General features: G+C 39.7%; 1 protein-coding gene and 1 pseudogene across 1 annotated transcript in view; both read right to left on the reverse strand.

Moving 5' to 3' along the window:
- The window catches only part of LOC102856791, a 14478-nt pseudogene extending 13424 nt beyond the window's left edge, over window positions 1–1054 (reverse strand).
- The window catches only part of FAM155B (family with sequence similarity 155, member B), a 165854-nt gene that overhangs the window by 67880 nt on the left and 89941 nt on the right, over window positions 1–8033 (reverse strand). The window lies entirely within an intron of this gene.

An 8033-nucleotide genomic window follows, 5' to 3' on the forward strand; every position in this document is an offset into this window, starting at 1 on the left:
TATCTGAGAGGCTGGGCTCTATGAGGAGAAGTGTGGCATCAGGATTGGTGGAAGATCTATTAACAATCTGCGTTATGCAGATGACACAACACTGCTTGCCTCACAGTAGAGTCTACCTTAATGAAGTGAATGTAGTAAAGCTTCAAGAGACTTCATTTCCTGATGGATCTTCATTTGCTGATGTGTCATGTGGACCACATTTGATGGAATACACAAAAATCCAAAAGACTGCACTTTAAAAAGACATTGGAGAAGTTCAATATTGTCAAGGAGAGGAAGGCCAGCCAATTTCTTTGGAACAAACCATTAATTAATTTCTCATTTGCAAGTTGCAAGTTCAAGCTAAACCCAAGAAAATGAAAACAAATCCATCAAAATGATGGGTTGTGGGATGACATCAGAGATATCAAACATGGAGACAGAAAAAGGTCATTACAAAGACAAGAAAGAAGGAGAAGACCAAAACAAATATCAGAAAGACTTTAAAATTTTCTCTCTTATATAGTGAAGCTAAAGTAAAAGGAAGAAATGATAAAGAAAGCTGAACAGAATAATTCAAATGCTGACTCAAGAGGTCAAAGTAAAGTTTTATAATGAAATGTGAAAAAATCTGTGTGGTTAGAAAACCAAAAGGAAAGTGCACACACACACAATTTATCAAACTGAAAAGATTCAGGTCTTGAGTTGTTTACAGTCAAGAATTCTATGTTTAAAATATTGCATGGAAGGGAGCTTTGGTGGCCTAGTGGCAAGAAGCTGTGCTACAATCCTGAAGACATGTGGTTCAAATCCACCAGCTGCTCCTCTGGAGAAGGAGGGACAATCTTCTCTTGTGCCTGTCAGACCCAGTTCGACAGCACACACACACACACACACACACACACACACACACACACACACACAAATTACGTGGAGCAGGAAGTATCAAAAGAAGATGAAAAAAGTATGCCAAGCCTTCCCTAGAAGCTTGTCACCTTAGGGCAGGCAGCCAGCACAGTAGGCACAGAACCACTGATTTATGGCTCTCTGGCCACTATCTTACTTCAGCCACCATCTTACTTAGGTGCTGACATCCCTGGTTCCAACCCACAAGGTACAAGTCCCACACCTGGATCTCAACCAGTTTTCTATAAGCTTATCGCCTTGGAGGAGGCAGTAAGCACAGTAGAACCAGAACTTTTACACTCTGCTCAACTTCTGGGGAAACAGAGATTCAGGATCCAGCCAAGACATTGTCCTTGCCTGTAAAATTATCTTGCTGTGCCAGCCATGCACCTTAGCTGGACAGCTTCAACAAACAGCAGCCAATATGGTCCTGGAGCAGATGATCAGAGGAAGAAGTTCTTCCTCAACTGCCAGAGAGTGGTGAAGAGATTTGGGGATCTTGGCCACACCACTCCACAGACCAAGGAGGACAAAAGACTTCAGGAAAGGGGGCCCCAATCAGAAAATCTTACAGTGAGGAAATTCCACACCCTCTTAAAAAATTGAATAGAGGCACAGCAAATTCCCATCCCAGGAGATTTCAAAACCACAACGACCATTACTGCTATGGGACTAGAGAGGAAGAAAGAGAAGCAAAGTGAGCTCTCCTTCAGGTGAGCATCTGCGGAGTGAAAATCCTAGCAGCCCTGGGACAGAGGCAGAACAAGTTCCCATTCCAAGTTCTCTTCAAGATCCCTTTTGGATGTGCTCCTTATCAGGGGCAATCTCCCCAGCAGTGTCAGAGAACTTTGTTGTGGAACCAGAGAGGAAAGAACAAAAGCAGGGGGACCCCATCTTCAGCAAACTGTGCCACGGTACAGTTGGATGAGTTGCCTGCCCCGTCCATACTGAAGTGTTGAGCTTCCCAACTGAACTAAGTCTTTCCATGAGCGTAGGGGCCAGAAAGATAATCAGTTAGGATTAAACTGATCTTCTTCCTATTAAAACCTACTACACAGCTGAATTAACCAAAATAGCATGGTACTGGTACAATGGCAGACATATAGGCAATTGTAACAGAAATGAGAACTCAGAAGTTAACTCATATGTCTATGGTCAACTTGTATTCAACATATTAAATGGGGAAATGGCTATGTTTTCAACAAACAGAAACTGGACTTCTACTTGCAGAAAGCTGAAACAGGATCTACATCTCACACCATACACAAATATCAACTGAGCATAGATCAGAGACCTAGGGATAATGTCCCCCCAAACAAACCTATAAAGATCATAAAAGACAAAATAAGCTGAAACTTAGAAGGCCTAGCTTAAAGACTTTAGCAAATGCAACCAGGAATGAACCTTTAAGAGAGGATAACAACAATGAATGGGTCTTTCTAAAGAGTAAATCCCTGTGTGCATCAAAATTATTTTCCAATAGGGTGAAAAGAAAATCAACTGATTGGTAAAAAACGTTTGGGAATGCCATCTCAGACAAGTGTCTAATAATATGAATTTACAGAATACTGCAGGACCTTCACAGGAAAAAAGACTGACTACCCAATTACAAAATAGGCAAAAGATATGGAAAAATCTTTCACAGAGGAAGACATCTGGATGATCAACAGACACATGAAGAAATGTTCAAAATCATTGGCAATAATAGAGATGGAAATGAAAACCACAATGAGTTATCTCACCCCAATTGGAGTGGCAAAGTTTAGCAGGACAGTAAATAATAAATGGTGGAGAGGATGTGGAGAGATTAAACTCTCATACATTGTTGGTGGAATTGTAAAATGGCATAACTCTGGAAGGCAGTTTGTTGTTTCATCAGAAAGCTGAACATAGACTTTCCATATGACTCAGATATTCTACTGCTAGAAATATACCACAGGGAAGATAACTGAGACACAAATGGAGACTTCTACACTGATGTTCATAGCAGCATTATTCACAAGCGCAAGAGCATGGAAACAAATGAAATGTCCACCAACAGAGGACTGAATTGAGACACAATGGAATAGTAATTCAGCACTTAGGAACAATTTTGAAAAATACTATATAGTATGGGAGTGGCTAGAGAGTATTATACTGAGTGAACTAACTGAAGAACTTAAGAACAAATACAGTATAAGACCATTATTGTAAAATCAGAAGGATAACCAAGGAAATGTGTATAAATATCCAAAGAGGGAAGGGGAAGGAATGGGGGGCTGAGAGTGGGGATGGAGGAAAATTACAGGGCCACAGAGTTTTGTGGGTGGAGAGAGGAGGTGAAAAAAATTCAACAACCAAATGAACCTCAAAACAATGTACATGAATGAAACACAATGTACACAATTTATTGTATGCAAACCAATGATTTTTTTCAATATTATATATGTTTATTCGGCAAATAGATCTTATTTGCTGTACTGAAAGTGCATTATATAATAAAGACAGGTGCGAAAAATAGTACAAAAAACAATTGCCTTTACCATACATATGTATGTTCAGAATCATGGCTTTGCAGATATTTTAAGCAATTACCTAAATGACTGTGCATTGCGGACAATTAAACAATATTTGGAAAGAACTCAGTTGGCCTAATTTTCATGATGACAGATTTCAAGGAATACCACCATCCATGCCAGGTATACCAGACAACGCCGTTATCCGTGTCAGTAGTGTAGGAGCCTTGGTAGTAGAGACCATTTAAGTTTGAAGCGTGACGCCTGTTAAACCACCAGTCGGATTTGTCCTCTTCTGCACAATTCTCTTCATAGTTGTCGTTATCTTTGTACCATGTGCTGAATTTCATTCTTTGGTGACTAGCCCACCACTGAACTTCAGGGCTAAACTGTCCTGCAAGGGAGTCTCCAACTGTCCCAGAGTAGCCCCCAATGCTCAATTCATAGGAGTTCTTTTCATCTGCCACTTTGAAATGTGTATATTTTGCATATCTGCTATTTTTCTCAAAATCAGCAAGGTCAACTTTTAAAGTGTATTCTCTTTTATGAATAATAACAACAATTCAACTCATTGCTGTTAAGTCAGAACTGACTCAGAGTTGTCCCTCTCGTGGGTTTTCAGAAGCTGTAAATCTCATGGAAGGAGATTGCTCATCTTTCTTCTGAAGAGCAACTTGTGGATTCAAACAATTTACCTTTAAGTTGCCAGCTCAATTTTTATCTGCAAAGCCATTATAGTTAATATACTTTTAAGACTTCAATTCAATTCATTACTATTTGGTTGAAACTGACTCACAGCTCCAGTGGGTTTTCAGAGGCTATAATTACAGAGAAGGAAATTTCCCATCTTTCTCTCCTGACGTGCCTGGTGGACTTGAACTGCCTACCTTTGGGTTGGCGGTGCAACCCCCGAATAGAATAATCTGAAAAATATGATTTAAAAAAGCTACAATAGTCAAATAATTATTTTCTTTCTATTATCTCACAGATTAAAAAGAGAAATTTTTTTCCCTTTTCAGAAACACAACTATGGCCAGCATATAGAGAGTTATCAATCAAAGTAATAGTTAGATGGTATATGTTCTATACTCTTACTCTGATAAATAAAATTCTACAATGACCAGCCAGGCTAGTTTGAATTTGGATTTTCAAAATCCCCAGTCAGAAAATGGAGTCCTCAGGAAAGTGGGTCCCTAAACCCCACCATCCAGGCCCAGTCTCTCATCTGACTCCATTTTCTCCCCCTATCCTTATCTCCATCCATGAGGATGATGGAGAGGTCCTTGTACTCATCTGTTGACATCCTAGACTGTATCTTCAAGCTCAGTCTATGCCCAGAGAGTAGGAGGGAAGAAGAAGCTGTTCCTTAGCCTCCACTCAAGCTTGGAAATACTCTGACACCAGCTCATTATTCCAGAATTAGGACAGAGAAAGAAGAAGCTTGAGAATGTCCAAAACAGAAATTCAAAGCTGTTTGGATTCTGGATTCCCTATTACTGAGAGGCTTAAGAAGACTTAGTGGCACAGTTGCTAATCGCTTAGCTGAAAATAGAAAGATCCATAGTTTGAAACTCATCAACTGCTCAACAGGAAAAAAGACCTGTCAGTCTGTTCCCAATCCTTTGAGGCAGCTCTACGCTGTCAGGTCACCGTGAGTCAGAATTGACTGCAGAATTTAGAAAGAGGCCTGGGAGAGATTCATAGGCTCCTGTTGATCTTTGACCTGCCTCTGCAGAATTTTTTAAAAAATAATTTTCATGAACATTTACAGAGAATTTGGATTTCCATTAATTCATTGCTGCACTTCTCTACCCACCCAGCCCTCTCCCCCACCCCTTAGTTCGCTCTTTTATTTTGAAAGAGAGGTGCAGAATTCTTTAAAGTGGGGATTCCAGGAAGAGATTCCTCCACGTTGGCTCAGAGGACAGTAAAGATCATGTTGACAAAGACTGCAGAGTAGGTAGGAGCAGCAGGGCAAGCTAAGACCATTCTCCTAACCTATATTTCCTCTTAGAAAAGAGATCTAAAGTTAATATCAGATTTTAGGTAACCTTCTAAATATCTCTTTGATCAACTAATAAAAATATTTATAATTACAGATTATTTCTAATCTTGGAGAGTTCTCTGACAGCAGAGACCTGACTTTTGATTTCCTGATTGTTGGTGCCAAGAGTGTTGATTGTGGAGACCAGCAAGATGAAATTGTGAGTAACCTCAATCTCCTTTCTATCTATTGTGGTGCTGCTAACTGGTCCAGTGGTGAGATTTTTTCCCTTTAATTATAATGATAAATATCTTGGAGGAAAGGAAATCTGATTCAAAGAGATGATTTATCTCAACAAACACAAATGAATAAGATATCCGGCTTCTAGAGTTATGTATTCTCACTAGGTCAATGATTTTTTTTTAAAAAAAAGAAACAATAATAGATCTAACTAATTGGAAAAATATTCTTTGTTCATGGATAGGAAGACTCAACATTGTGAAAATAGCAACCCAGTCAAAAAGAATATACATGTTCAACACAGAGCCAATACTGATACATAATTCATTATTCAAAGAGATAGAAAAGGCAATTACGAACCTTATTTGGAAAGGAAAGGGAACCTAAATAAGCAAAGCTTTTCTGAGAAGTAAAACTTAAGTGAGAGGCATAGAACTTCCTGATCATATTACACAGTTATAATAACCAAAACAACATGATACTGGAACAATGACAGACACATCAAGCAATGGAATAGATTCAAGAACCCAGATAACAATCTATCTATCTACAATCAATTGCTATTTGACAAGGAATAAAAAATATCAGATGGGGAAATGACAACCTCTTCAACAAATGGTGTGGCAAAACTGGACATCTACCTGCAGAAAACTGAAACAATATCTACAACTCATATCATGCACAAAAATCCGTTCAAGATGAATCAGAGACCTAGGTGTAAAATCCGAAACCAAGGATCATAAGAAACAAAAATGAGAATGAATTTGGAATTTCTAGCCCATAATATAAATACGCTTGCAAATATAGCCAGAAACGCAAAAGCAGAAGAGGACAAAATTGATGAAGGAGGCCTTTAAAAAATTAAGTTCCGGTGTTCATGGAAAACTTTCCAATAGGGTGAAAAGAAAGCCTATGGATTGGGAAGCAACAATTAGCAAAGACGTCTCAGACAAGGGTTTCATAATACAACTTTACAGAATACTACGGGACCTCCACAAGAAAACAAAACAAAAACCGACTGATAACACAATCACAAAATAGGTAAAAGACATGGAAAGACTCTCCATAAAGGAAGACATTTTAATGGCCATCAGACAAATGAAGAAATGTTCAAAATCACTGGCAATAAGAGATGTGCAAATCAAAACAACCCCCAGTAAGCAAAGTTTAACAGGACAGCAAGCAATAAATGTTGGAGACAATGTGGAGAGGCTGGAATTCTCATACATTCTTGGTGGGATTGTAAAACGGTACACAACTGCTCTAGAAGGTAGACTGCCATTTCCTCAAAAAGCTGAATGTAGAAATCCTATATAACCCAGTTATTCTATTGCTAGGAATATACACCAAGGAAATTAGAACCGAGGTATAAATGTAAATATGAACAACTGTCTTCATAGCAGCATATTCACAATAGCAATAAAATGGAAATAGCCCAAATGTCCATCAATAAATAGAAGGATTGAGAAATTGAGGTACATTCACACAATGGAATACCATGAAGCATTAAGTAACAACAATATAACTTGGAAGAGTCTGGAGAGCGTTGTTGTTTGTTGTTCTTATGTGCTGTCAAGTCGCTTGCGACTCATAGAGAGCGTATGTACAACAGCCCTAAACTCTGCTCTGTCCTGTGCCAATCGCACTGTCTCTGACACTCCTATTTCAATTATCCCAGTCACTGAATCAGTCCACCTCATAGAGGGCCTTCCTCTCCTGCGCTGTCCCTCCACCCTCCCAACCATGATGTCCTTCTCTAAGGACTGGTCTCTCCTCACAACATGTCCAAAGTATGTTAGACGGAGCCTCAGAATCCTTGCCTCCAAGGAGCCACCCGGTTTAACCCTTTCCAGGACAAATCTGTTTGTTTTCCTAGCAGTCCATGGTATTCTCAATACTCTTCTCCAGCACCACAGCTCAAAGGCAACAATTCTCTTTCTTTCTATCCTCCTTTGTCATTGTCCAACTCTCTGATGCATAACAAGTTATTGCAAAGACCATGGCCTGTATCAGACGCACCTTAGTCTACAGAGAGACACGATTGCTCTTCAGTATTTTGGAGAGATCCCTAACAGCAGACTTTCCCATGGCAGTGCGCCTCTTAATTTCCTGGCTACTGGTGGCAAGACTGTTGACTGTGGAGCCAAGCAAATGAAATCTGTGAACAATCTTAATCTCTTCACCATCCATCCTGAAGCTGCCAATAGGTCCGGTGGTGAGAATCTTTGTCTTCTTGACATTGAGCCCCAATCCATATTGGAGGCTGCACTCTTTGACCCTCTGCAGCAGGTGCTTCAGGTCCTCCTCAGTTTCATCAAGCAGGGTTGTGTCATCTGCATAACGCAGATTGTTGATGAATCTTCCACCAATCTTGACCCCACATTTCTCCTGATAGAGCCCAGCCTCTCGGATAATCTGTTCTGCATACA

Source organism: Elephantulus edwardii, unplaced genomic scaffold, assembly GCF_000299155.1.
Source record: "Elephantulus edwardii isolate Elephantulus edwardi_28Jun2011 unplaced genomic scaffold, EleEdw1.0 scaffold00178, whole genome shotgun sequence".
Classification (NCBI taxonomy): domain Eukaryota; kingdom Metazoa; phylum Chordata; class Mammalia; order Macroscelidea; family Macroscelididae; genus Elephantulus; species Elephantulus edwardii.